Source organism: Procambarus clarkii, chromosome 14 (genome assembly GCF_040958095.1).
Source record: "Procambarus clarkii isolate CNS0578487 chromosome 14, FALCON_Pclarkii_2.0, whole genome shotgun sequence".
NCBI lineage: Eukaryota > Metazoa > Arthropoda > Malacostraca > Decapoda > Cambaridae > Procambarus > Procambarus clarkii.
The window spans coordinates 7,461,661-7,468,459 of NC_091163.1; the positions used below are offsets into that span (position 1 = coordinate 7,461,661).

The 6,799-nt window shown below is 39.4% G+C and overlaps 1 protein-coding gene across 1 annotated transcript in view; it reads left to right on the forward strand.

Moving 5' to 3' along the window:
• Positions 1-6,799, forward strand: part of LOC123771953 (BMP-binding endothelial regulator protein) — a 197,411-nt gene that overhangs the window by 5,916 nt on the left and 184,696 nt on the right. The window lies entirely within an intron of this gene.

The window sequence follows — 6,799 nt, forward strand, 5'->3', positions numbered from 1 at the left end:
ATGATATAAAAGCTGGGAATGCCTCCTTAATATAAACTTACTAGCTATACAATTATAATAAAATGAATGAGATATTATTGGGTCTTGTAGCACAGTAGTCTACGTAAACTGGACAGATGAGCTAGGTAGGCTGTTCCTAGGCTGTCCATGTGAACCACATTGAACGATCGGTGAACAATGGCACCAGTCTCTCGTCAACGCATGATATAGCCATCATATTTGCGCTTCATGTAAAACACATGACAGTCGGGATGCCATTCACTCTCCCTCTCGCTGTCACCTCCCTCTTCTGTTTGTCTGTCTCCCTTTTGTTTGCCTGTCTCAGTCTGATTGCCTCTGTCTAATTCCCCCACAGTCAGTCTGTCTGTCTGTCTCTCTCTCTCTCGTATAACTTATATATATGTACTATATTAAGCCTCAGATAGCGTATATTAGGCCTAGGATGGTTTGGTTAGGTTAGATTTTATTAGCAACATGAATACAAATAGTTTTCCAGTTTGTCCAAATTCAGTAGTACCAAATTCTACTTTATAATTGTCCAGTACGTCACTATATGTACGCTGGTCCACACCCGGGCTGAGAGTAGCTCCTCTTTACTGTTTATGTTTAGGCCTTTGACTCCGTTAAAGCTATAATAATATTTCATTCCCCAGGCTTCAATTAAAGCCCACATGATAAGGAGACAAATCATGCCAATCAGCCCAATCAGCTCTGCCAAATATACCCGGATTTGGAACATCATTTTCCCCCACCAATACCTTTATACCTTCGGGTATACGCTTTTTTTTTTTACCTAGGTATATGTTTTTTTTAACATATACATATACCTGGGTTTTGCATTATGTATTTTATAAATTTTGTAATTCGTAGTTTCCCAATGATGGTTTTGAGATCTCTATATTTAATTTATTTAAAACTATATAAACATTCATTGGGGTCATATAATGTGCAGTTTGTTATTAATAATAATAAACCAAGAAAATTAATATTGGACGTACGCATGCATAAATAATTATATTATGATAGATGCACAAAGGCCTTTTGACTTCCCCGCGTGCTAATTATAAATTAACTTAATTTTAAAACGATTTATATTGAATAACTTAAAATTAAATTTTATACATAAAACTTCAAATCAATGGAATCTCACAGTTTAATATAAAATGTAATTTTGTGAAGGAAAATTAAGTTACTAGGCTACGAGTACAAATATTTTTTGGGGGAAAAAAATATATAATTACATCTAGGCTGTTTCTCTTGAGATTTTAGCCACATGTAGCTCTGAACAATGTTAATTAACATCGTCAAAGAAACCATTTGCATGCCTTAACATCATTGTGTAATTTAACGACGGAATACAGGAATATTGCGAAAACCTTATCAGTCTCAGAAACATGGTCACAAATGTCGTCCAAAATTATGAATTCCCCGCTCACTGAATGGGCAATCATTCCCACAATGGTTGTCTATAGTTACTTAAAACTAGTGGTACAATGTTAACAGGGCTTTAATAGTTTATTATGCATTCCATCATACTCATCTAATGGGCGATAATGGACTCTGTACTCATCCGGCGAGTTGTAAGGAATCATATACCCATTCTTGTCAGCGGTTGTGGATCCCATACCTATTCTTGTCAGCGGTTGTGGATCCTATACTCATTCTTGTCAGCAGTTGTGGATCCCATACCTATTCTTGTCAGCGGTTGTGGATAAGTGGTTGTGATAAGTGTTCGAAATGTAAGGTTGATTGTTAGTGTCAGGGGAAGATATGGCGTGGTAGGGTAGTGCCTCCCTGGATCAGATCAATGTTGCTGATGCAATATCACCTTTATTGCTATATTTGTAGTTGTATTTAAGTAAGGCTTTTTTCCAGGGCCGTGAGTGATGCAGAGAGCGGGACCTGAAGGCCAGAGGTTATTGGTTGCTGGATGTGGGTTTCATCCTCTCTCTCTCTCTCTCTCTCTCTCTCTCTCTCTCTCTCTCTCTCTCTCTCTCTCTCTCTCTCTCTCTCTCTCTCTCTCTCTCTCTCTCTCTCTCTCTCGTCTCTTATTTATTTCTCATATCTTCTTTTACTTATTTTTTTTTCTTTTATCACCAAATTTGTAGGTGACACTAAGATTTATGATAAAGAAAGAAGTGACAATGATATCGAGGTCTTATAAAGAGAGCAACGTGAACTCTACAAGTGGTCGGACGACTGACAAATGCTTTTCAATATCGAAAAATATAAGCCCTTGCATGTGGGGCATAACAATGGACATCACATATACCCAAATCAACAACATTACCTTGCAACAGATTGATACAAAACAGGACCTTGGAATCAGAATCCACCAATCATTAAAAGTTGCGCAGTAAGGGGAAGCTGCAGTAAAAAAGAGCAGAGCAAATCCTAGAAAAAGTCAAACGAACTTTTGACTTCAACGAAAAGGTGATTACACAGCTGTATAAATCTGGTGCGTTCCTACTTGGATTATTGTGTCCAAGCACGGAGACCACATCTTCAGAATGACACATCTGCTTTGGAGAAAGTTCAGTGCCTGGGGCAAGATTCACGCAGCAGTTACGCAAGGACTTACGAACGTGTCCATCTTTCCTCAATCTTTGACGGCTTTGGTTACATTTATTAAACAGTTTACAAGCATGAAAACTTCCCAAATCAACTGTTGTTATTGTTATAAACAGCCTCCTGGTGCTTCGGAGCTCATTAACTGTTTAATAATTGTAAACAAAGCCGCCAAAGATTGAGAAAAGATGTACAGGTTCGTAAGTACTTTCGTAACTGCTTCGTGACCCCAGGCGACTAGGATCATTCCTGAGCCAAGTCAACTTTCAAACTAGGAACGGTTGAAAGCCTCAGGGCTAACAACACTGCCAATCAGACCTGACGGAGCTGATCTCATCGAAACTATTAAAATACTGAACAACTTGGAGGATATTAATTCAGACCATTTCTTCAAAAGGTCAGATGTAACACGAACAAGGAGCAGCGGGTTCAAGCTCAACACGCCACAGAAATGTAGCACAGAAAACAGGCTTTTCACCCCACACGGTTATAAATCTATGGAACCGCCTACTCGCCGAAACTATAAATGCCAAAAACTGAGTTTACCTGAGGGCCACTAATACACTAGTGGCCTCGACAAGGGCTGGAAGCTGGCGGCTTGTCAAAGGTCCCTGTATTTCTCCTGGAGATTTTTTTCTAGCTGGATTTTAAAGTTTAGTAGAGTTTTGGCATTTACAGTTTCGGCGGGTAGACTGTTCCATTGGTTTATTTAATTGAAATTAACTGAGGGGCCACTAACACTAGTAGCCTCGACAACGACAGAAAGCCGGCGGCTTGTCAAAGGTCCCTCCATTTGCCCTCATAACCCAGTGGGTGAAAAAACATGTTTTCAGTCACACTATGTGGCTTGTTAAGCGTGAAACCGTTGCTTTTTGTTTTTGTTACAACTGACCTTTTGAAGAAATTGTCTGATACTGAACAATTTGGAGGTTGTTGATCCTCCAAATTGTTCAGTATCTACATTTTCTACGAAATCCACAATGAAAACATGCCTGAATTTCAAAATCCAGCTGGATAAAATCACCATGACAAATGGGGGCCATTAGCAAGTCTCCGGCTTCCTGTCCTCGTCGAGGCCATTAGCGTGTTAGTGGCCCTTAGGTAAATTCAGGTAAACTATGCTTGATGCAACGTTCTATTTTTATCCACAGTATAGTTTCCCCTCTTTTCTTACCCGCATTTTCTATCATTATCACGTTTTCTTGTCTCCTTTCATTGTTGGTTGGTTTCTTCATTTGTTATTACATTATATATATATATATATATATATATATATATATATATATATATATATATATATATATATATATATATATATATATATATAAAGAAGGTACATTGGGTTTATGAGAGTACATAGCATGGATGTTTTTACACTCTTGTAAAGCCACTAACCAGCATAGTGTTGGGGGAAGGTCCTTAATCTAACAGATAATTTTAAGTAGGTAATTTGTAGCAAAATTTAAAAAGTTGACAAGTACATTGCAAGAAAATGTGAAGAAAATTAGCAGGTACATATCAGTAAAATTTGAGGATTATCAACAGGTACATTGTAGCATAATTTGAAGATTATTTCTAGGTACATTGTAGTAAAATTTGTGTTGAACATAACCATGATATATGATGATAGCAGGGATTACAATGGTGAAGTTGTATGGATTAATTTTCCTCCCCATATATTGGGGGAGTGAATAGCAACGATACAGTGTGAGTTTGAAGCACAAGGTAGGAAACTAAGCCCACTGCGGGCTCACCATAGCCCGTGCTACTTGGAACTTTGTGTTCCAAGTAGCGAATCTTAAACAACAACACAACAATATGAGGGTGAAATTAGGTACTTTTTAATTATACTTTTGAATGAGGCGTAGGTTGGACAGCTTTTTAATTCGTTAGGGAGTGAGTTGCATAGACCAGGTCTCTTTATTTGCATAGTATTTACACAGATTTAGTTTGACTCTGGGGATATCAAAGATGTATTTATTTCTGGTGTGGTGGTTATGGGTTCAATTACATGTGTCAAGGAAGAGTTTCAGATCAGGATTTGCATTTAGGAGCAAGGTTTTGTACATGTAAGTGGCACAAGAGAATGTGTAGAGTGAGTTTATGTTTAGCATGTTTAGGGATTTAAATAGAGGGGCTGTGTGTGTTGTCTGAAAACAGAGTTTGTTATTGTTCTGATAGTAGACTTTTGCTGAGTGATGATGGCCTTGAGGTAGTTTGCAGTGGTTGATACTATTGCACAGATACCTTTTGCTATTTCCTTTTTTTTCAACATTTCCGAATTTTATTGAAATTTTATCGAAAAGGTTCACGCGAGTTTTGAGTGTAGATGTGAGTGAGGTTGATAAGTTAAATTAGTTTATATTAGTTATGCTGCTATGTGTCTCATCATAACTTTGTGAGGTATAGTGTGTGTCTTTATAATATATCATCTTTCTAATTATTTGCTAAATGTTACTCACTTTATGCATAAAATGTAATTTTTTATTTAGGCTGCTGTGAAAAAAAATTTAAATTGAAAAAAATGAGAAGTGGTTGCTGTACACCTATTTAATCCAGGTGTATTATTGTGTGTTATTATTGTGTATCATTGTATTATCCAGTTGTATAATACGCTGCGTTAGTGTGACTTGTGAAGTTAATGAACTGCGCTTATGTCAACTTTCCCAGTTATAAATGAACTACCATTTATGAATATAGCTTACGAGTGATTGATAAGGACAGGTCTTAGTGAGGTCAATAAGCACAGGTATTAAGATCAGTCATCAGGTAATCATATAACGCGCAAAGCTGCTGTCAGCGCTAAGTGACAACTCGTACAGCTTGTCCATTACTCGGCTGGGGGTCATGTCGAGTCATGATTTAATTTAAATTTTGCACCGAGGGGCGAGTTTATTGGGCAGCGCCACTCATCCTGTGAGTGGACACACCGCCATAGTGACAGTATTGGGCAGCGCCACTCATCCTGTGAGTGGACACACCGCCATAGTGACAGTATTGGGCAGCGCCACTCATCCTGTGAGTGGACACACCGCCATAGCAGCATGTACAACACTCCCCAATAGGAAGAAAACCCGCTGGGTTGTCCATCATGATGTTTTGACGGCAATCTCTGGCTCAAGTCCACACCAGTCTGTCTCTTGCGAGCCCTTTACATCTGACACCGTCCTCCCAGTGCCATCCAGCTGGGCCTGGCATCTTGTGTGACACTCTCTGGCACTTGTTTGACGTCTCTCTCGGCCCCCACCTCGCTCCAAGATGTTAGGTCTGTCAGCTATGAGTTTTATACCAGGTTTTCACAGCTTCCTCTCCTGGTGCCATGGATATAGAGACCTCCGTGCAAGATAGCACCGTGTTCCCTCCCTCACTCTAGCAACAATGAACCACCAGCACAATAATGCGAGCCCTTGCAGGTGTCACTTGGACCTCCTTCCCACCACAACCTTCTAAGGTTTCGTCAAGAAATTGTTGTATTAAAGTGCCCTTATCCTAACCTTCCAGACTACAGAAAACGGGACAATTTGTCAATTTCGTGAGCCGCGACCATTTTCTAGTACGACAATTTTTGGCCTTAAATGTCAAAACGCCACATTCTATTAGCAGGACGGGTTACTCCCTGGTCTCCGGCTCATAAATATCCACGTTTTCTATTCCACGTTGGTTAGGTTAGGTGGGTGGGTTGGGTTCGGGCGTGTTAATACCCCCGTATTCACGAGACCTCTTGTGAAGCCTCGTATATTATTATTCTCTCAATATCCATCACGGGGAAACTGAAATATTTGTCGACGTAATTTTCAAAGACGTTTTGTGGTATTGTTTTTGTTAATAAGTTTTTTCATACATTCACTGAGTGATGTTCAAATGCAGGCGATGAGTCACAATAACGTGGCTGAAGTATGTTGACCAGACCACACACTAGAAGGTGAAGGGACGACGACGTTTCGGTCCGTCCTGGACCATTCTCAAGTCGATTGTGAGAATGGACTTGAGAATGGTCCAGGACGGACCGAAACGTCGTCATCCCTTCATTTTCTAGAGTGTGGTCTGGTCAACAGTGATGTTCAAGTAGTTTTGTAGGCAAGAACATTATTTTGTCTTAAGTAAATACAATATAAACTCAGTTGGTGGTGGACCAAAAACGTTCTTTCTACCCGCCGTCAAATATGGTTGATCAGGTAATGGTGGTTCCTCGTCAACTGTCTTCCTTATTGCCATCACTGTGCACTGTGTT